The sequence below is a fragment of the Oryzias latipes genome, chromosome 9 (genome assembly GCF_053564925.1).
Source record: "Oryzias latipes strain Hd-rR chromosome 9, Olatipes_Hd-rR_3.1".
Taxonomy (NCBI): Eukaryota; Metazoa; Chordata; class Actinopteri; order Beloniformes; family Adrianichthyidae; genus Oryzias; species Oryzias latipes.
The window spans coordinates 30,948,606-30,972,819 of NC_136245.1; the positions used below are offsets into that span (position 1 = coordinate 30,948,606).

The 24,214-nt window shown below is 36.9% G+C and overlaps 1 long non-coding RNA gene across 1 annotated transcript in view; it reads right to left on the bottom strand.

Moving 5' to 3' along the window:
- Positions 1–289: 289 nt before the first annotated feature.
- LOC144994455 (uncharacterized) overlaps positions 290–24,214 on the bottom strand; it is a 47,553-nt gene continuing 23,628 nt past the window's right edge. The window contains exons 3-5 of the long non-coding RNA XR_013658001.1: positions 9,711–9,815; positions 6,351–6,504; positions 290–5,128 (exon numbers count right to left, since the gene is read on the bottom strand). This is a non-coding gene — a long non-coding RNA (uncharacterized LOC144994455). The remainder of the gene's footprint in view (positions 5,129–6,350; positions 6,505–9,710; positions 9,816–24,214) is intronic.

A 24,214-nucleotide genomic window follows, 5' to 3' on the forward strand; every position in this document is an offset into this window, starting at 1 on the left:
AAGTTTACAAAAGACCGCCAAATGACAAACAAATACCCTACTTTTTTTTTTTTTTTAAATGTCATTACATTTATTTGGTATTTTGAGATAAATTTAAAAATGTTGGTGGTACTCAGAGAATTTATTAAATAAAACAGGAACAGTCAGATGGAAAAACCACAAAAATATAAAAATTATCTTTGTGCAAAATATGGAAATATACAGTATAATTGATGTTCTAAGTTAGAACCTGTTAGACACATTTGCATTAAAGATTCATTGTGTTTCGTGACAAACAACAAGGTGTATTTAAATAAGACAAATGTCAACATAAAGGAATTTTTAAGGTGCGACTTCAGTGGAGGAACAAGCAAAATCCTGTCTGAGTTTGCACAGTGAGATAGGAGGAAACAACAGCACTTGTGGATTACCCTGAGCAGCATGCAGTGATATATCATAATAGTGGATTAACAGCCCTTTGACATCCAAAACAGAAGAGGAATGGCCACAATGACAGCATTCAATTCTTCATTTTCAGAAAACGAAAAGCTTTTCACAGAGCTTTGAAAACTACAAAATGAAGACAAATTACTGCACGTGATGTGTTTGATGCTAAACAAGGATGAAAGCGCAACATGGCTGCAACATATAAATCATAAAGGCAAGGTACTCTTTTATATTACACTGATGTTTTAGGTTTTTTTTTTTGCATCTAAAAGTTAAAAAGAAAAATCTACAAAAACCATAGGTAACTGTGCTAATCCAAGTCTCATCACTTTAGTTTTGCAAAAGCGTTTGCTGTGTAAACCCATTTCACCAAACTGCAGTCATGACATTCTCTCTGCAGCTTTCTAGCACTCCTGGAATTAAAAATAATGGATGCTCACAAATCAGAACAACAGCTTAAGACAGCACTTTCAGGTAGACATTTCCCCACTTTTTAATGTAATTAGGAAATGGCAGTTAACAGGAAAGATGGAGGCCAAGATAAGGTGTTGAGGACTGAGAAAACTTTAAAAGAGAAGCATTTACTGAATTACTGACTCACTTCTGTCCTCTCTTATTGTACCTTTCAGGGTCAATGGGGTCATAGTAGGGTTAGGCGGGAAAAAGGGCACAGGGGAGGCAAGTTTTGTCTGAGGTCTTCATAGCAAAAAAAATGGATCAAACCTCCATCTTTTCAATATAAAGCAGTTTTTCCCCCCACTTAAAGACTAGTTTGCTTTGCTTTATGATTGCAGCTTCAACACTAAAATCAATGTTTTGCCAATACTGCCAATGTCTACAGTTTGTACACCGGTATTTGTCAGTTGTTTGAATATCTGAGCACTTTCTGAGCAATAAAAATTCTACTCTGCCAAAGAAGATGCATTTTGAATGATGTTTAAGGTGACTGGAAGAATGACACACAAGAGGTAGAAAGAAAGAAAAAAACCTTTAATGATAACAGATTGACAACAGGAAAATATTACATAGTGGCATTAATATTATCAAAGGTTATTTATTGATTCTTTACATAAGGAAACTGGTTCAATACAACCTTAATTTTGTGGGGGGGTTAAATGATAAGAGAGGACAAAAAGACGTTTAGATGTAGAACATTTTGCCAGCAAACATTCTGTTAAACGTTATTGTTGAAAACGCTTGAAAGACCTTTTTGGAGGCAACACGGCTGCTGGTAAGTGTTTATTTTGGCTTTATGATGAATTATTTCATTTAAAAAAAAAGAGATGTTAATAGATGGCCAATATGAACGACTTTTAATATTAGGTTTAGAATTGTATGGTATGAGGGACTAATAGTTTGTTTTTAATAAAAGTGCTGTAAAAATTGACTCTTACTGTTGACAAAGACAGGTGTCTGACACAAAACGCATCTCACCTGCGATAAGAACTCACAGGTGCTTGTTTGAAGAAAAGACTAAATCTGAATAGGATGCAAACATTATTTCCCTCTTGTGTGGTGCTCTGTGTGAAAGTAACAAAAGCTGCACTTATCACAAATGAGAAAGCCTGAATGAGCTGAGAAAATGCAGGCGTTTCTGCGCCAAACAACCAACTCTGACCTGCTATGGACCAGAAAACATGATCCAAATTAAACCCTTTAGATACAAAACCTAAAAAAGTGTTACAAATGGGAAATCTGACTGTTTGTAATTTGAGATTCATTCTTTCAATTCAGGCCTTTGATTCATTACAGAGAAAAGTAGTGACAGATTGTAATACAAATACTGTTATCTCACAAATAAACATATAGAAAAACAAAGTTAAAACCTTTAGAGGAGAAAAAAAAAGGATTTTGCATCTGTAAAGTGAAATGAAATCATGACAAAAAAAAATAAAATAAAACTAGTACAATGAGCCAAAATGGATAAATCCAATCGGAACCCAGGAAAAATAACCAATCTTTACCAAAAATACCTAACCTGTCCGCTGAAAATGTCTTTTTCCTAAATTTTGGAGACAAAGTATAAACGTCTTTTGCTGCAATACTTCCCTGTAAAAAGTTTAGACATTAGAATTTATCAAAGAGGATTTTACATCTATGTCACTTTTGGGAAGTCAACAAAATATTGCCTAAAAATATTGTGTGCAGATTGAATTCAAAGCCGGTGTGCCATTAAATCCTTTTGGATTTTCAGGATGTGTTTGATGTGATAATAAAAGCAGGTGAGCACAACTTTAAACTGTGAAGGTGAAGTTAACCATCGTTAGAGCTTCACAAAAGCTATCTGCTCCAAATGATGCTTTGAGGCCAACATTGATTTTCTGAGATAAAACACCAGAAAAAAAAAAGTCTTCAGACAATAATCACAGATGTTTGTGCTAAACCTGAGGGACAGAGTTGAGAAAAACATTCACAGAAAACAACAAGGGAGAAGAATGGAGGAGATGCTGGCACACCACAACACTTACATCTTAGTTTGAAACAGCTGCATGTAATTAGAAGAATCATTTCCAGATTAAAGGAGCTTATTAAGTCTATTAAACTAATTCCATTAATTATGGATTTGATCAGTTCTGACATAGCTACTAAAGAGCCATCCAGTCATAAATTATTTGTTTGAGGGACTTATCTTGACTGTATGAAATATTTCATGATAAAATAAAACAATAAAATAAAAAAACAATGGTGAGACAGTGTTAATTTATTTGGTTTTTGGAGTGACGCTTACAGTGCAGATTTATTTGTTTGTTTTTTTAAATAAAAAAATGTATTCTGCATGTATACCCTTGACCTATAACTGCAACGTTGAAAGTGGACAGTGGACTTGTAACCAGCGGGTTTGCAGTTTTCAATCAAATTACCTGATTTGCAAAACACCTTTCATCAACCTGCGTAGAACAGAAGGTGCTTGATATAAAAGACTTGGGTTAAAACCGTTGGATGTGAATGACAGCCTGAGTGAGTGTGATGTCATCCATAGAAAATGGCTCACCTCCAGCTCGAACTAAATTAAATCAACCAAGCCACCATTGCTTCTCTATATGGAAGCAGTCATGTAGGAACCAGACAATGCCAGTCAGCAATGATTGGTCCAAGTTGGTCTAAGTCAACATTTCTTTGGCAACCACTCTCACCAATCAGGAGCGAGCTTGTTGGAAGGCCCCACTCCATTTGAAAGCGGGCGACACAAAATTTGTCAAATGTTTCAAATGTCGGCCGTTGGTGCCAGTAGACATCACATACTTTTGAGGGATCTGATTGGTCAGTTTATAACTTTCATAACTTGCACAAGAGAAAATATATCATTAAAGAAATTGGATTAAAATTGTAGTCGAGCATAAATGGCTATTCTGACCATTATAACGACTGAATCATAGCTGTTTATTTCTCCATGAAAGTTTATGGGATCTAGGCTTCCTGGAGCCAGCGGGTACTTCCTGTTTGGAGCGTGAGGAGGGAGGGGTCACTCAGTCCAGTTCTCATATATGGTTAAAACAATAAGTGAAAAATAGAATATACAAACTAAATTCAGCCACAGACAAAGTCCAATTACGTCAGATAATCGGAAATAAAATCGGATAAATCCCTAGGAGTGATTCCTTTGCGATGGTGACCCCTATAGTGGGGAGCAGCCAAATAATATAAGCCGTTTTTGACAAATTCATCTTTAAAAAATGATTTTCAATAAATGTAAGTTTGCAATGGTTACTAAATTGTTAGCATTGGAGTTTCCACTTAGATTCATGCAAGTTAATATCTTTAATGGTGTTGCATATAAGAAAAAGAATAATGGTGAAATTCTTTATAAAAAGTTTCTGAAATGTCTGCATGTCAACTTGACACACACATATGGTACATTTCATAGGACCATTTGCCACAAAATACACAAAACATATAAAAGACGTAAGGATAAAAATAGAACACTCAAACAAGGACAATGACATAAAAAGTATATATATAAAAAAATAATTAATAAAAGTATAAAACTCAATGACATAGGAATATAAAAAAAAGACATAAAAGTGTAAGAACAGTAAAATAACCAGGTATCATGAACTTAACAAAAAGACTAAAACTGCTGACTTAAACAATAAAAAGATAGTCATCCTTCCTCTCAAAAATCAACATTTTAAAAGTTGTTCTGTGAAAATATGTTAAATTTTTTTGCTGCGTCTTCGTTTAATTTCTTCTTTTTTACTTTGTTATATATTTTTGTTCACAGTTGGGTCATAATGGCTGCTCTTAGCATTTCTTTTTGCATCAACTCCTCCACCAATCTGAGCAAAATTTGGGTTTCAAAGCTTGTGTCCACATTTGTATGCTGGCGGTCACTTTTGCTGATAGTTCTACCCCTTAACGTTGGGCAAATACTTTAAAACACATCCTCATTTTGTTTTTTCTCTGTCTTTCTTCCCCGTTCTTCAGAGCTTTGCCTCCGTCTTGCTCTCCCTTTCGTTTACTTACTCTTTCTCGCTCATCTTATTCGTATGCTAACAGGCTGATTAGGGATTTGTCGGCCTCCCGGCAGTTTGAGCCAATCAAGAGCCAGTTTAACTGAGCGCGCTCACACCTGTCCTGACAGGAATGATAACAACCGTGACCAATCACCACCAAACTGCTCCGTTTCCACGGAAATCAGCATGTTCCTGAATGCCCAAGGTGGAATGTGGGAAGAGACGTTGCATTCTGATGATTTTGTGATCTGAGAGGCATATTTGAGAGGACATCGTACTTTAAAATACACTTTAGCTAAAATGCATTTAACCAGCTGACCATTAACTGGTAAAAAAAGTTTTAAATGTTTTTTTTTTTCCCCTCTAGACAATCTTTAACCCTTGTGCTGTCCTAGGCACTTTAACGTTGGGAGTTGGGTCATCTAGACCCACTAGACAGTACTCTGAACCTATTTTCTTCAATGATTTGTGATCTTCACTGGTGTCCATGGATTACATGAAATCTTTCCACCTTTTTTCACCTTGGTCATGGTAGGGACAACACATCAATGTAAGGGTGGGGTCATCTGGACCCCATAGGATAGCACAAGGGTTAAAATCAGTTTTTTTTTCTTTTTCCTGTATTTTCTGTGTTGTTTAATAGGGTTTGTAAACACGTTATTTATTTTCCAGTATTCTTCCAGAAGAGAAGCAACTCTAATGAAGCTTGGAAAGGTCCAAAAGGAAAAGAAAGAAAGGCAGGGAATAATCAAAAATAACGTAGTCTTTCATCAGGACTGTAAACGTAGGCGGTGGTGGCGGCTGCTGCTGGTTTCTATTCAACTGCATTTTTGACATGTTCCTATTAATACATGCACACTTTATTTATTCATTTTCCTGCTCATATTTTATTTATTCCTCGTTTCATTTTAGCTTTATTTACTGCAACTGTTGCTACTGAAAGCCTGAAAGAGTGTCAGGGTTTGATCAAATGGTGATGGGAATTAGTGAGTGGGCACGAGAGACTGATTAATGAAGAGAATCTAAAGCAGAAAAATTACAGGGACCAAGAGAGAAAAAATGTGGAGGCATAGATGATAAAAATAAAAGTTATAAATGAAACTGATTACAACTAAGGTAAAAAAAAGGAATGCATATAACCTGTGATTAAAAAATATTAAGATGTGCAATTTCCCATCTGTTCATGATATTGTTACAAAAAACATTTTAAAAGAACCATGTTCAATACATCTGTCTGAGTATTTTACACTAAATTCCCAGAGGACATCATATGAGGGATATTTGACACAGAGATGGGACAAAGAAAAACAATTTTTTCAAAATCCAAAAAAGAGCAAATAAAAAAACTAAATAAAATACATTTGCTCAGTAACCAGACATTGATTGTGTATTTTTAAAGCAACAATTCATAATCAAGGATGTTACAAGCAAAAAGACAAGATAGGGTAAATCAATCTGAATTACACTTACCATTATCTGAATCTCTCCCAATCCTCCATAACATAATAATCCAAAAGAGCCCTGAATTGGTGAGGTCACATCGTCACATCGTCACGGACTGGTATGACGTCAAAGTTTTCACGGAGCGGATTTTAAGATGTGGCAGTGAATTATTGCAGCAACGCTACGACAAAGGAGGAACAGAGATGTGACAAAACGTAGTTTGAACTTTTATTTTGACAAACGTGACATTGTACATCGCACAGGTGTAATCATCCTCTCCCCTTCCAACACTTGTGCAAAACAGAAGTACTGTCTATTAAATGTAGCTTTTTTTTGGAAGTCAAAGGCTCCTCTTCTGTTTCCGGGCTTGGCTTTTTCCCTTTGGCAAAGAAACTTTTCAAAGATGTTTGTTTTTTACTCATTTTGCTTGCTCCTGGGTTTTACCACATGGCCGAGAAGCACCTTGGCCTGTGTCAAGAGTGAAATAGACGGATGTAACAGAGAATTGGGCAATTTTTCAAAATAAAACATCTTTCAGGTTCCAAAATAAATAAAACTGAAGTATTGAAAGTTATTTATTTTTTCTGTTCGGCCCGGCACCAAATGACCCACGAACCGGTACCGGTCCGCCGCCCGGGGGTTGGGGACCGCTGGTCAAGTAGCTCCATCTACATGCACCCGTACGGCGAGTTGATTGGAAGAGGCTCGGTGCCAAATCTCAAGAATCTTGCTCCAGGCTTCTTCTTTGACAGCGCTATTCTGATATATGAAAGGTTTGGTGTCATATAATTCCGGCTGGGCACAAACTGCAATCACTAATTCTCATCCTTGATCAATTTTCAAACGGTTCAGTGAATTGAAAGTGAAGCCATCCATAGGTCAATATCAAAGCCAAACCCCTTGCAGGTCAAAGTTCAACTGGTTTAATGTTCAACACCTTCAATGGACAGGTGTTCACTGGGAACGACCTGAAAAAGGTTGTCGAAGCTTCCGTAGCAGAAGCCTAAAACGTTCATATACACGCATTTAAAGAGACTTTTCATTGAAAGTGGCTGCTTGAACGTACGTTGCTGAGGCTCAAGGTTTGAGGCTCATTGAAAATGGAAGGTGCGATCCCCTGCCTTCACATGAAACAAAACAACAATCAAACTCGACTTGAACATAAACTTGATCACAATTGTTACATCTGGTTTTTTAACCCTCCACATTGTAGCTCAAAATCCCCTGTGTCAGATGGACATGAATAGCAGGCTGATACGTGTTCACAGCTCCATTTGGAGACTAATTGATTCATCGTCCTAGCTGGAATAACAGTTTGTAGAAATCAATGTGCCGTGTCATGACGGCATTGAACACTCACTGCTATGTTCTGAATATGAACAGGAGCACGTTTGAACAGAAACGGAAATATTTCTATTTTTTCCACAATGTAAACACTTTATTGAGTGTATTTTTCTTCTTAAAATGGGCTTTTCAGTGGAATTGTGTAATGCATTTGGTTAGTGAGCTCATGTATTCTATCCCTGGGTTCCCATGCTGACAGAAATAAGAATAATTGAGGAGAAAAGATAATGTATGATCACATATAAAGATTTTCCGAGGTGGAATTGGTGTTATTTTCATATCCCTTGCATATTGTTTTCATTTATACAAAATATTTGTTCACTGCAGCTCCATGACCCCCCAGGAGGATAAGGAGAGTTTAGATAATGGATAGGTACAGTAAATCACACATTTCCGCATTTTCCAGCCTTTTTTGCTTGCTCCAATCATTCAGAGAAAACACTAATGAGTTTGCCGATAAAACATGAGCATTGATTTGGATACACATAAACTGACTCTCCTACACTCACACGCACTCAAACACACTGATGGTTGAATCAATTTAGAGTGAGCTAATTGGCTGTCACGACCTCTTCGCGCTGAGAGCGTGACAGGCTTGATCCTGAAAAGAAGGCCTGCGGGAAACACTGCTATACAAGCAGGTCAACACACACTCACACACAGTCAGGCACTGTTGCACATTTAATGAAAGCGGATAAAGCATTCCAGTCAGATCAAATGTAAATGTTGAGCTGTTTCTAAAGTGCAAGTGTGCTGGACTTTTATTTTTCTAGTTCCCTACTGTAGTATCTGTCTGCTAAATCTCCAAATTAAATGAAGTGTTTTGTTTCTATAGCTCCATAGGTGTAATTGCTTCTAAGAAATGCATTTTCCCTACATGATCACTGACCCAAGCAACACTAACCCTCAAATGACAATGTACATAAATGTAGCAAAGATAGTGAATGAATGATTGAAAGAACCAAGGAAGCGGATTGTTTTTGTCAGGATGTGAGCAAAGATCCTGGAGAGATGCTGAGAGCGGAGGCGGCGGAATCCGCTCCTACCCATATAACCCTTTTATTCACAGTACTGCAAACAATACCTGAATAAATTCATATGGCACACTTATTAAACCACCATTTGATGTTTGAAGGTGTTGTGTCAAAGACGTTTTGGTTTTGTTGTTTAAAAATAAAGTGCCAAAAAGAAAAATTAAAAGTTTCTCTATTGAGTCATGCATCGTAATTTAGAATTGTAAAGCCAAAAGAATAATAAATCTCTAGATTGCCTCTCTTTAGGTAAAGGTATTGGACTGTATTGTATCGCCACAAAGTCTGTTAATCTTTTATGTGTCGATTTGTGGACCATGCATCGAGAGTCACTACAATTTTGCACGTTTTCCATGCATCAAATTTCTGTCTTTTGTGGTACATGCATGACATATGCAATTCATAAGTTTTCTGGTGAATGTAATTCATTGATGTGCGCTTTGTCGATGTGTCCATTGAGGGTTTTGACCGACAGGTCATTAAGTGAATTCGGTTTAAGCCGTTCAAAATCTTTGGTCAGTTGAGAATTACCCAGTTTATGCGTATTTTACGGAATTAATACCCAATTATTAGGTTAATCTAATGCAATTGTGGGTGAGTTTACAAGTATGTATGTATTTCTTTTTTTTTTTTTTTTTTTTTTTTTTTTTTATGGTTTTAACGTAGTTAATTCGGCATACATCTGTAAAAATTTCACATAGACCACAGCTCTTACTTTTCCTTTGAATACATTGACGTGTGAGCAATTTCCATCTGTGCAATATGCGCAAAATAGACATAGTGGCTGTGTGACCCAGCCTTTATGCTCACCTTGTCCTTTTTCTAGCATGAACCTGACACATTTGTAGTCGTAAAACCATGAAAAATGATGACCTACTCTAGAAGCTGTTGCATTGCGATAAATTTGAGAATTCTGGCATCACCTTAAACCTATGCAGAATAAAGTTGTCCAGCAGTGCTCTTAAATAGTCCTGCAAATTGCAGCCAAAGATGCAGGTTCCAGCCTGCTTACCTTTCAAGTAAAGATGAAAATAAGGTCAATTTCACTCCAAAATCTTCCCTCGTGAGCCCCCAGTCGTTTCTCTCATCTCCTGTGCTTTCATTAAATGTTGAATTACTGAAAAAAAATTTGGAGAGAAAAAAATTAGATATGTTGAGGGAAAAAAAACAGCATTGTTTCTACATTTAAGAAAACTTTTGTGCAACTTAAACCCTCCCAGAACTTTTTCACCTAAATCCAACTTTCCCTTCTTTTACATCCATCTTTTTTCCCGTCGTCAATTATTTTTTCTCTTTCCTCTATCACCCTCCTGCCTCTGTTTCCCGTTAAACCTTTCGTCTTACCCCCATTTTGCACCTCACACCTCTCCCAATCCTTTCCGTCCCTCCCTCTATCTCTCGGTGGCAACATGAAAGGCTACCTGTGCTCTGATAGCCAGAGGAAAAGGGGGGCAGAGAGTTAATTAACTTGCTATCTGGGACTGACTGTTAATGGGAATTTGAACTGTTAATAAGAATACAGTGTTGTGCACTGTTTGCAGAAATATAGCTCCAGACTGCACGCACGTGGATAAGGAGCGGTTATGATTGTTGTGTGAGACTGGAACATTAATGGTTTGTATTAAAGCACATCAGTTGTTGTACACGGACACACCTGTACAAATAGGAAAGCGTGCGATTGTGTGCGCTCAAGCACACACTCAGAAAGGTGGCAGGTGTAATTTCACGGATTACAAGGACTCAAGAAAAAAAAAAAAGAAAAAAAAAATCAACAGTGCAGCTAAAACCCACATCCAGCTCCACACGTACTCACATCGTCTCCCATCCTCCTGGCTCACCCCCCCCCCCAATCCAAACCCTTTGAAGATAACTTTTTCTTATTAGCCTAACAATGGCAGCACGGAATGCAACTTTAATTCATGCTTGGAAAACGAGACACGGAGGAACAGAAACTACACCTCTCACTTGTTCTTCCTGCGGCGTGGAAAAGCGAGCAAAGATGTAGGAGGAGAGGAGGAAGTAAAACAGAGTTAAAGGAAGAGAAAGTGAGAGAAAAGTTCAAATAGAAATCATCGGGTAATGCATTTTCCTCCCCTAAGGTGGAAAATGGCACCAGCATTCTGATTTTTTTTTTTCTCCCACTTCCAACCCTGAAACTGGGGAAGTGTTGACAAGCTCTCCTCTTATTAATGCATATGTTAACAAGAACACATCTGTCTTTCTGGTTAAGTGCCATCCACCTTTACCAATTCTATGAAGGTTCACTCTCAAATGATCTTCCTCCTTTTTCTAAACACCTTGTAGGCCATACTTATTTTGGTTTGGTTTCCAAAGCAGCGTCCCCGTTTCATTGCTGTAAGGTGGCATGCAAGTGCAGTTGACAGGTAGTCGTACTGACAATGAGGAAATGCCTGGCCTTTGAAGTGGAATTGGGAGCCTTTGGATCTGTCTGGAGCATGATTACCATGATGCTCGAAGGAGGAAAAAGGAACAGTTAGCGTGTTAAACCTAGAGTAAAAAGAGAGGGAAAAACAGATGACTGGGGGAGATAAGGAGCAAGTATAGCAGGGATGAAAGTAAAAAGAAAAGGTTGGAAAGGAAGTGCAGAAAAGTCCCCCAAGAAATGGATGTTGTTGCACAAATGTGCTAACAGTTGCTAAATTGAGCTTTGCAAAAGAAAACAAGCCATCATGTCTAGATCATTTGCTGGAAGAAAATATGTACAACTGATATTAATAAATAAAAGATCTTTTTAACTCACAGTGGAACAATAAGATTAAATCAAGTTATCACCCAAATCGGTGTATAAAGCAACTAAAATGTTGGATTTTTGGTAACAGTTCAGTTACCTTTGAAGAAAAACAAACTTAAAAGGAAAAATGCATGGCATTTTTTACAGGTTTTATTCAGCCTAAACCTGTTTGGAGCACTCAAGACATACATAGACGCATATTTAGTTTGGCCAGATTTAAAAATGTCATTTTTGTGGGACTAAACATCCTCAATGGGTGCAATAACAGGGTGATGTCAGCATAAAAACCCTGAATGGTGGGTGGAACTGTAATGCAAGTGGGCTCTGAGTAATCTTTGGAAAACAATTTCAAAGTTAAGGTGATTCTAAAAAAAATACAAATGTAATGTTTTCAACCAAGTTTAGCACAAATAAGCAATAACCCTCTATACTAAAGAAAAAGGTTTTGTAATAATAAAACTAGTAAGTAAAATAGATTTCCATTTATATTGGAAGAATTTTTTACTTTATTTAGAAGAGGAACAGTATTTTGATCCGTCTGTAATCAATGCAAAAGAGATGCTGGATTTTTTTTTTTTATTCTAATGGATTTCAATCCCAACTGTCCTAAAGTACATCTAGAAGTCTGATTAATGCTCCCAGGAACAAATGAAAAGGAAAATGTTTTACAATCACATTTTGAGAGAAAGATTTGAAATTGAAACGGTTATTTTGTCTTTTTTTTGAAGGAGTTTGAATCATTTCCTAGTGCTATCGAAGTTTATGACATTTTTTGAAAATATCATTAACCTTCTTTGTGCTCCAACCCCTGAAAAAAACTTAGAACTACTATTCTTTTGAGTTAGGTTAAAGTTATAACTCATTTACAACTAGGGTCCGCTTGGGTGTATTCAGACTAAAAATGTGTTACGGATTCTCAGGGGAAACAAACTCTGGTTCACTTTAAGCAAACCAAATATGTCCAGTCTGAATACACACTAACTGACCAACAACATGGAGCTCTATTTTGATCCCTTTTTTGAGTTTTAATTTTAATTTCTGAATATTTATTTTTTTATTTTAAGTCTCAACCAAAAGTGTGTTTTTTTTATTTCTAAATAGTTTTTATTTTTTAGAATTTAGATTTTGAATAGCACACACAACCCTTTTTGTATTGTTAGCAGTTTTTAATATGTCCAATCCAACCAATAGCCCGAGAACAAGATCCCTGTAGACAAAACACTAAAGAAACTAAAAACAACAGTAAACTTAGAACAAGAGAATAAAATACAAAAAATGACAATGATAAAGTTATAAAATTTAGAAAAAATAATAAAAAAATTTAAACTAAAATGTGAACACTTGGCTTCCACTTTGTTCTCTCCACCCATGTTGTTTCCCATGTTGTACACACAGCTATTAGCGGTCATCAGCTGCAGACTTTTCTCCCTGTGTTAGTCTTCAAACGTGATCTCAGACCCGATGACTTGGTAATCGGACTCAGCTGGGTAGGTCAAGCATTTTTCTTTGAATCTAAACTTTCACAAAATCCAGCAGCTGGCCATTCTCCCCATCCCAGCATTTTCTCAAAGTGCAGTTCTTCGTTTTTTTAAGCTCCCAACAGTGAGAGAAACTCAGGCTGATCTCATCTGACTCCTGCGCTCTGAGTTTAACCCCCATTTCCACAATAGTTTCTGTGTAGACGGCTGCTCTGGGGTGTTGTTTCTGCGTCTTCCTGGAACTTTGATTCTTCCTCTTTGCACATTTAGTCTTTTTCTCAAAATGTCCTACATTTTATTTGTCGTTTCAGATCGTTCCAATTCTGACCATTAGAACAGAAATAGATATGAAAACTGATGGATCCACATGTAAAAGTATTGAAACACAATACAGTAAAAGATGCCTATACAAAAAAATACTCAGCAGTTTATTATTGATTTAAGTTCTCACTACTAAGGTGTGTGTGCAGTGGGCGGCGTGTGTTTGTACTTGTGTGCAGACTCATTCCCCTCATCAGCAGTGTAGGAGGCCTCGGGGTGACGAAGGTTTTTCTCTGAGACAACGTCATCACCTTATTGATGCACGAATCCATTTAGATTGCCATCCATCACAACAAAGTTACAGAACTCCAAAGAAAGAAAGAAATTGATTTATCTGTGAATGTGCCGGTAAACTGTTCATTGTGTAATCTGACACCTCTTCAGAGTAGTGGACTCAGCTGCATTTTGGTTCAAGACCCAAAGACTTGCATTTAAAGAGGAAACAACAATATAGCGGGAAAAAACTCAAATGGGTTATCTATTTATTTAGGTAGAAATGCGGCTTCTCTCTACAATGATTATTTGTTAATTTACTCATAAAAGAAAACACGGTAAATTAAGAACATAAAAATAAAAAGTCGTCATACTACATTATTTCAGTATTTAACAGAATATGGCATTAAAATCTAAGGATTTTCTGGTTCCTCAGTATTTCAGTCACAACTCTCTTTATAGGACTGAAGTTCATTACAAACTTTTGACTGTAATCCGAAATAGAAGGTGGATTGGACTTCTCAATTTGCAGACAAATTCATTCATACAACTTAAATTACAAGGCTTTGGTAGCCAGGTTACCCAGGTCTATCATTGCTACATTTACTTTAACCTTGGTAATAAAATAATATCTCAACAGAAATTTCAGTTTTTTTTAAATCTCGTCATAAAACATACATTTCTAAAATAAACACTGCTATACCTGCTCTTTTGTTCTAGAATTTTTGTTTTTGTTTTTTTTAAACACAGACTTTTGCCTTTTTGCCTGTGTGTGCAAAACGGTTTTATCCTATTTTTTCTGTTTTTATCCTATTCTATTTGGTTTTAGTCTGGTAAATAAATATTGTGCAATAAGAGAAAAACAAGACAGTGCTATAAGAATATTTGTATCTTTATCATGCCAGAGATTTGTGCTCTGGGGTTAAAGACCCACTCCGATCACCTTTTGGGCTATTTTAAAAGTCTTTCAAGGAGTTTTCCAATTAATATTGAATAATCATTCGAATACATTCTTTTTTATGTACTTTTTAAATATTTTCTTTATTTTATTATTATTATAGCCAACATCTAAAAAAGAAAAGTCATTTTCTTGGACAGTTTCTGCAGAGTGGCAGTTCATCAATCGTTCTCGGCGTAACAACCCCGCCCCTCCTTCCCCTCCGCATTGCTGAGAGCTCTCTGTTTACATGCTTGCTTTACAGGCTCTCACATTACCGATGCAACCAAAAATGGCGAGCACCATCAGAGCTATTCAGCTGTACAGTTATGGGGCAGATTCCAGGTCAGACAAAGAAAAGAAAAAAAAAGATGTATTTATTTGTCTCCAGGTGGATGCATCAGGATGGAGCGGAGCAGGAAGCTTGTGGCCCACCCAGTGTTTACATGACAAATACGCACTATTCAATCTGCTTTTTTTTGATGTTCCATCAAAAAATTCCCATAGGAACATGTTCAAAACGCACAAGAAAACACAATTTTCAGTGGGGCGGGTCTTTAAATGTTAGTACATTTGTCAGATTAGACCATGATACTGAATTAACAACCCCTCAACCTCCGCAGTATTTACTGTACAAACTGTTCTAGCTCCACATGCAATGGTAACCATAGGAATCCATTTGAAGTTCTCTGAATGTAGGCAGCTTAACTGGAATTGAAGTGTGTGAGTCTAAGAAGTCTAAAAAACTCAGAAGCAAAATGTTGCAGAGAACTGTAGCTTCAATGGTAACAGGCTTTATAGGTTGTTTTTCAGTGCATGTTTATAAAGGGTTGTACAAGTCCTCTTTACTCCGTTGTCTTTGATATTTTCCTCTGAGGCTTCTTCTTCGAACATTAATAAGGAGGAAATAATGGCACCATCCTTTAAAGGGCCACACACAAGGAACAATACACACACGGACGCTCAGTGATTAATGAAAACAAAAGAGGCTTTTGCTGTATGGAGATTTTTATCATTTGATGCATTAATCTCTCCACAGCCCTTCCATTTTAAAAATCTAAGGAAACAGTAATTACTTTTCCAACTGCAGATGGAGTAAGACGTACAAGAAACAAAGGCGGGAGCCCTACAAAGGAAGAACTTGTGACGGTGTGTTCAAGGGGTCTTTTTTCTAAATGCTGAGACAATGAAAAGGCAAAAATTGTCAGCTGTCACCAAAGACAACTTTGTTTTTTATCTCCAAAAGTAGAGAGCAGGATTTAATTAAATAGATATTATATTTTAAAGTGTTTCAAGGCAGTCGGCAGGTAATTACAGACTAACCGTGAAACATAACAGATGTATATCACGCTTTCTCCATGGAAACTCTACTAATGATAAATTGGATAAAGTGGGATGTGTTGGCAAATGATTCATGATTGAACAGAAATCGCTGATCAAGTAAGAAAATGACATTTGGATCCAATTTGCTCTCCCTTATTACAGCTGAAGTAGCTCATATATATATATATATATATATATATATATATATATATATATATATATATATATATATATATATATATATATATATATATATATATATATTTAGAGAGTGAATCATTTCTTAGGTTAAAAAATAAAAATAAAAAAGGCAAACACAAGCGGGTGAACCCATTCATGTAAACATTAAGCAATTTCCAGAATAAAAGCAATCTTGGTCTCGTTTCTGACAAGAAAATAAATTAAAAAAACAACAAGAAACTGACCAGCAGCTATGAAACAAAATGTGAATTAAACAAAAAAGATATTAAGACTGAAGACGGAAATGCAACCGTGTGACATTCTACATCAAAAGGTCCACCAATACTCATGCAACACTGAGTATTTCACAATGTTTACATAAACTACACATCACGTTTAACCCAAACTCCACAAAGACTATGTAGTACTCAGACCATACCAGTCCCAGGAAATATTGATCACCTTTACAAAATAACAAATTCCAATGAAAATGGGTTTTTGGTGATTTTAACATGTTCTTGTGGCATTTTTCTCATGAAAGCTGAAAGTTGGATTTCTGTGCTTTTTTTCTATATTCAAATTGTAAATCAGCAGCAGATGAAAAAAGTGCTGGCTAAAAAATAAAATAAAAAATTATAGTTGTGACGTAGAAAATACACTGTGGGTCACAAGCTCCCTTGCTCTGTTCCATTCTGATGCATCGACTTGCAGATCCGTGTGTGTCTTTGTTTTCCTCGTCTGAGCTGATATCCGACTCAAAACTCCAGCTGAATGGCTACAGTTTTGCTCGCCATGTTTGTTGCACCGATAATGTTAGGCCGGGGGTGTGAGGGGCTGTAAGCTAGCAGGAAAGTATATAAACATTCTACATAAAAATTCTCTGTCCTTGTTACATTTTGTGATTCACAACATTAATTCAGTGTCGTGCAGCAGCATTGCCTCACTTTACCTTCAATGAAATCTGTACCTATAGGATAGGAAAAGAAAAAAAACAAAACAAAATAAAAACTGTAAAACTCGAGGAAGGAGCTCCTAATATGGTAGAGACGGGACGACAACAGGAGATAAGAGGATGCACTCACAACCCCCTGCCCTGATCTTTGCAAGCCCTGAGGTCGTAGTCTCATGCTCAGCTCTTCACTTCGGTCTCATCTGGACCTTAATCTACTTTGTGTTTCTTTATTATTGAAATAAAGCTGTGGTTACATGGCTCTTCCCCTCTGTATGTCAGAGCTGTGATTCAACTAAAGTAATTTTCTGCTCAAGAGTTTTAGGACGGTATAGTAAAATATTTCATCTCAAGTTTTGTAAATGCAATATTTAAGGGACTGTAGTTGTTCAAATGAAGATTTTCCTCTTTAACGTTTAAAGAGTTATTGGATAAACAGAATAAAAAGTAAAATCCTGATGTCATTGTTGTGGCATTGAAGCTCTGCTGAGAAGAGGAGCAACACGTTTATGCATTTCTAAAATAGTCTATTATTCATTTGCAGTTCAATAAGAAGTTGTTTTTTTTTTAAATCAATAAATGTTCTTTTGAATTTTATTGACACTTTCTTAAACTGTGAAGAAAGTAAATATTTCAACCCCAGAAAACAAACTTGCAGATTTCCAAACACTTCTTCACGAGCCGATGCCGACAGGCTCAGATGATGAATGGAGGGTAGATTGATTTTGGCATAGTCACACAGTGTCCTCTGGGTGTCGAGCCACTAAAAAGATCTGCCAGGTCGTGACACCTTTTGATTGTACTCGATCTGCCATTGGCTCTGTCCGCAGTCAGAGAAGGTGTAAAAATCTGACTGGGAGTGAGCGAACTTGGAAAAGCATGGAAGGCAAAGAAGGAAATAAAAGTAAAACAGGAGACTAAAGGATAGAAGAGCCTGAATGAGAGGATGGAAACTTTTCCTTTTAAGCTGAGAATGTCAAATGTTACATCTGGTGAGCTTTAAAAGATATCACTTAAATATAGCTGAAAGGTTCAAACTTGGGCTAATGAAGGAGGTATTTGGAATTTGTGTTAAAAGCTGGCTAATGAGCATGTTGTTGGATTTATTTAAAGGCCAACATTTTTGCACCTGTCAAGACTATTTTTTTTTAGTTTACCAATTTATTCAACTTGTATTTAAATTTGTATTAGTAGATCAAATTGTGTGTCGATTTTAGAAACTCAACCTTTGATTTAAATCCCATCATTTTTTCACCAATGAAGAAACCAAATTTACCTCTCTCTTCGGCCAAACCAGAACAAATAAGAAATCTGACGGCAATTAACCTACATACAAAAAAAAAAGTATAAATCTAAACACAATATAAAAAATGTTTGTTGGTCCATGGGAGTCAAATGGAAAGGGGAGGGGGGGAGGGGGACAGTGGGGCTAAAGGGATAAAAGAATATTTAAAGCTCCGGAATCAACTAAAAAGTAAACTAAAAATGTACTAAATGAGCTTGATACCAGGAACACGAGAAGCAACTACTGCGCTTCCGCCATTTTAAAGAAAAACCTTTGGTTCTCCTGGTGCGGATATTTTTTTTTTTTTTTTAATCAGTGACTTGAGTTTATTTAATCATTTTTGGGGATTTCGTTGCTCATCATGTCTTTGGTTTCTTTTATTTTGGTAGGTCTTCTTCAACCACCATAGAATTATCTTGCTTCAATATTTCCCCCAATGTTCCCCCTCATTTGTTGGTATCTGACAACCTCGTGTTTTAAACTGGGGTTCTGTTATATAGATAGATTTATATGGATAGATATAGGTATATTGACATTGATATCCATTTATCATTAATGTTTACTGAAAAGATGTAAAAAATCTTCTTGAGGATAATCAATGAGCACTTGATTCAGTTGCTTGATAACTTGATCTGCAATGTCTAGCAATGATATCTGGATCTAATGACATTGTATTCTGATTATAATCAATGAGTATTACATATCTGTTAATAACATCCGCCTTTTTTATTTTTTTCTGGAGCGGACTGAGAAGAGAAAATTAGCCAGATGATGTACAGTAAATTGAGGAGGAAAGGGAGAGTGTAAAGAGAAGAATGGGTAGAACATGGCTGCCCGGCCCAAGCCACTTGGGATCTGTTTTCCAGTAGTCTCTGCACAGTCTTTCTGGGCACACACAGATCTGCACATAGGTCCTTATAGATCCACAGAAACAACAGTGGACATTACACTGTTGTCTCATTTTAAAGATGTTGAGGAACAAATATGTCCAATGTGTTTAGGAGAGTGTGGTGTTTGTCATCAACTTGTTCTATCAAGGGGGCAACTCTGCTTCCATAAATAACATTTACCATCTACAAAGAAAAAAATATGCATAATCCACTATAGATGTATTTAATTGTTCTTGTGTAACACTTCCTTACAAGCGTGTCAAAGTCAAGCTTAACCTCAAAGTCTTGGAAAGTACTCCAACTCTAAGAAGCGCAAAGTGTAAGGGGACCTTTTGAATGGGACCATCCTTTCTAAAAATAAAAGCACTCAATGAGGTACTTCAGGTCATTTCGGATAAAAGTGTCTGCTAAATACCATTTAGTGTATTGTATCTTTCACATTAATGGAAACTGAAGCTCACACTCTCACTGTCCATGGACTCCATTCACTCCCAGTGGGCCATCCGTCTTTCCACCGACAGCCATCTAGTGTCAAAGGGAGCATAACTCGTTATCTGAATGACATTTGGACGCTCAGGCTCTCGTTACATAGGTCAAAGGTCAGACAGCTCTTAGTGAATCTCTATATGTCCTTTCTCTCTCCGATAATTTCTCTGGTTCTTCTTTTCATATTTTTCCTTTTCTTAAAAACACAATTTTCCATTATTTACAACAGTTTCTATTTGTAGCATTGCTTATCATCACCGTCACTTTAATACCTCTGTTTATGTAAGCAAATTAATTGAGAATGATTTTACAAAATTAAAACATAGCACCACAATCAAACATCAATCCATACCAAATTGTTTTTCAGGAAAAAAAAAAGTCCAATGTCATGTTTAGCCTTTCCACAGGTGTCAAACTGCAGTTCTCAAAAGTATGGTGTCCTGCAAGTGTCAAAAAAAATAAAAATAAAATATACAAGTCATGGACACATAAGAATGAGACCTATATGGACAAATGCTGTTTAAACTGCAATTCCCCATTCATGATGGCTCCCATTCCTGTGCCGAATCATGATTGATAGGTTTGCAAAACATGATTTGGCTTTTGGAGGCAAGTCAATTGTCCAACTCATTTAAAGCACTTAAAACATTTTTGTTAGAAATCTTGATAAAAGTTTGCAGTTTCTCAAGAAACGCTCTGATTTTAAGACAATTGAATCTCACGATGAAACGCTTTTCTCAGTCTTAAAGTATAAATGTTGTTCACCTTACTTCTTATCGTATTAAGGGTCGCCACAGCGAATCAGCATCCACTGATTTGCACAGGTGGTTTGGCAGAGTTTTTACACCGGATGCTCTTCCTGACAGTCCTGTATTTTCAAGGCACAGGGAGACCCAGATAAGCAGCACAAAGGACCCAACACTGGATTTAGCTCAACGCATGAACCCAGGTTTCCTGCGCACCAGTCCTACATCCAGCCACTCGTCTTTAAGATTTAATAGCATAGCTTATTTTATGAATGTACGACTATATGTTAGGCATCCCCTCTTGCTTTAGCAGTAAAGGTCCATCCAAACATTCTCGTTGTAAAGAAATCAGCAATATGGCCTGACGCTTCCTGCTGAAGTTAAAACTTCTTTAAAGAGAACGGGAGGAGGAACTGTACAGAGACCCACAAACCACCAAGGAAAGCAGGTATATATTGCAGAAAAGGACATTAAATGTGTGTATGTTACATAACATTAGCTTTTTGAAAGTAAGTGGTGACCACAAAGACAAAGCTCAGCAGCAAATGAAGCAAGTGATGAAAAGCACAAGTTTTTAAACCATCAACTGTTGTGGTCATGCACACTGTGTAGACAGGACTGCAATCCCTGGATGATAAAATTAATTTTATGAAAACCTTTTTCACTCAGATACAACATTTGTAACATGGAGGAACAGAGCCACATGGATGTCTCAGACAAGAATTAATGAGTTGGGGGTCAACTTTGTCCCATTAAAGTAAGAGCCTTATTAGGTCAGAGTGAACCTCACCTGTTGCTGCAGCTGCCCTGTTAGATCTAATTCAGCAACAAATGGCAGGTTCATGGGTAAACCTTAAGAAGTTTCATTTCCATATAAAACTTGAAAACAAATGCTTAACGTGCTGCATCTGCACCCAAACAAAATCAGCGCTGATAAAGCATAGGTCCTTGGGAAATTATAAATTACTCACTCAACTTTTAATATAAAAGTTGTCCAATGCTACCTGTGGCAACATTTGTTGTCATGGTGAGTCTGGTAAAGCTTTTCATGTAAAATGGCTTTAAAGCCACTAATGCCAATACAAGACACTCCAACTGACAGTCATGTCAAAGCTCACAATGTGCTAAATTGTAGCATCAGTAAAGTTAATTAGAAAGCACACAAACATAGATTTGGCAGCATAATTGAGGTTGATGGGTTTGTTTGTACATATTAAGAACTTTGTGAGACACCAATCATCAACCATGTGCTTTTTGCAGTATGGCGTGCCAAGTCTTCATTTGAAGCTCTAATGACAATGATTACATGTTATGGATGTTAGTGGCCTATCTGAGGAAGAAAGTGCTGTTAAAGCAGAACAAAGACACCGCGTCTGAGAAAATGTTTACCCAGCAGTGAATAAACCAAGAGGGCTTAAGCCTAAATGAACAACAGCTCTTTGGTTATTGACACAATCTGCATCAGTGTCTGCTTTCTAACGGTAGTCAGGTTGTCATGAAGAGTGTTAAAGTCCCAAAAATTTACAGTTTAAAAGAATTGACGGGAAAAAAAATACATTCAAAAGGTAAAAGTGGCTCAAAGCGTCACTTTTTAAAAAACGCCTCGGGTTCGTTTTTTTGGTTTGACGCGTCGCATCGAGATTTATTCGACCAATGAGAACGGCGCTTTTGCACACGTGTCTGGAGCTTCTGAAGTTACAGTAAAACACAACTTGGGGGCGCTCAAACACAAAACTGCCTTTCTGAGCACACATACCAGCGAAGAAGATAGACGCCGAGTTGCATCTACACAGCCGCGAAGAAATAATGACGGACATTCTAAAATATCCCCGAACCACCATTTCAAACACCAGTTGGAGCAACTGGTGCTTGAAATATTCATGTTTTCTTTGTATGATTCTGACAAGCGCGTAAATACTTCCTCTCTTCTTCTGAGTGAAAAGCGACTTTAAGAAGCGTAAAGTTGCGCAGCGCCACCTTGTGTACAGGAGTATTTCTGTTTACATTAAGCGCCATCTAATGTCAGGGAATGAAATTGCATGTTCGCTCGGCTCATCGTCAGCGAAAATTGCCTGGGTTTGAACACAAAAAACGTGGCGAAAAACGCTGGCGAATAACGCCTGGCGAATATTCGTCCCGGTGTGTACGGGCCTTTAGTCACAAATGCCCTTACGGGTGAATGCATGCCGTCTGCGGGCGAAAATTGAGGAAACCTGTATGGGACACGCAGGTAAGAAAATCCAAAAATCTTTCAAAATGCAACATAATTTTGCACATGTTTTAACTTTTGATACTTGAGCAGTTTTTGCTATAAAGATTATTGATGTCTATTTTACTGATATTGTATTTTTATTAAATCATATACATGACTTTTATAAGTAACACAATCTGCATATATTTTGGATAAGTGATCTGCATTTGCTATGTTGATTTCTAAAATATTTATTTTTTACATAATTTAAGTAATTCATCTTTGTCATGTGCTTTATTGATACTTCAGGATTCTTAATTCTGTCTGATAAAAGTTAGGAACCAGATAATGATAAATCATGTAGTAAAATGGTTACGGTAGAACAGGGATGGGATTATATAAGTTCGCTTCCTTCCACTCTCTTTCAAGCAATATTTATTAATATGTCTAATTATCTTTAGTTTGATTCGTCATTGTGTGAATGTATAACTGATGATTGTTTTGTTGTTGTGTATTATTCTTATTTGATTGCTTGAAATAAACCATTTCAAATCAAAAGGTTGTAGAGAAAATGTTTATGCAAATTTGTGAAGCAGATGAGACACAGGCATGTCGTTGAGGTTTCATTTTTTCCAACCCCACCAAAATCCTGAACATCGCATAAGGTGTTCACGTTATAAGTGTGCATTCCTAACACCCACAGATGCAGGATTTCAAATGTGGTCAGTAGGGCGACAGTACTCGCACGTCACTAACGACTGGTCACTAGAGTGTACTGTAAGGGCAACAACAGCTGTCATAAGAGTATGCAGCTTACATTATCCTTATGAAAATTCCAAAATGCACTTAACACACTGGCAAAAATGGTATGTTCCATTTTCATGAGATACCTTAAGGTGGCCCCCACGAGCTTCAAAAGAACTGCAAGACACATCTGTGTTCCCCTAAAATGTGGCTGCTCTGCTCTATGACCCTTCACAGACCAGGTCAACCCAAAAACCTGCAGCGCCTTTAAGGGTCAACCCTTGTATGGGTGCATGTGATGGAAGCTTAAGTTATGCACCCTGATATAATTGATCCATTTCTCCCACATATGAGCCATCAGTACTCTTATAGAAAACATTAATCCATGTCAGTCAATATATCCAAATCTTTGTTCAAAGTAATACAACCAGTGAGAACAGTTTGACCCTGAAGTGACAGACTCTCAGCTTTGAGCAGGGGCTTCTTTGAGGGGAAAATGACCCACATTAACTTCTCCCATTGGCTTCATACTGAAGATTCAAATGAAGGGATTGGTCTAGACTTGAACTTATCTTTGAAATCGTTCATCGCATCAAAACAGCCATATTTGTATATAATGTTAGTATATATTCAGTCCTGAAAGAGAGTTTAGAAGTCTTCAAAGTGGAAATCCTTCATACTGTAAATCCTTGCTCATATTTGCCACCTTTGAAAATGTGATGTCAAGGGAAATCATATCTTTTTCTAAACATCCTAGCAAAGATGCATAACAATAATATTGACAACATATGTATTTATGTCAGACTAAATAGTCATGCTAAAAAGAAGTAATTGAAGTTGTTGTTTTGGGAAATGCTGACATGTTGGACTCTGAGGGTCCAAACCTGTTTAACCTCTCAGCTCACATCTTCTCTGCTTACAAAGCACAACTGTACTGTTGCTGATACATCAACCACAATCAGTAAGGGGAGGCTCAAATGTCTGCGACTCATGTCCTGACCAACATCAAGAAGTCTGAAAC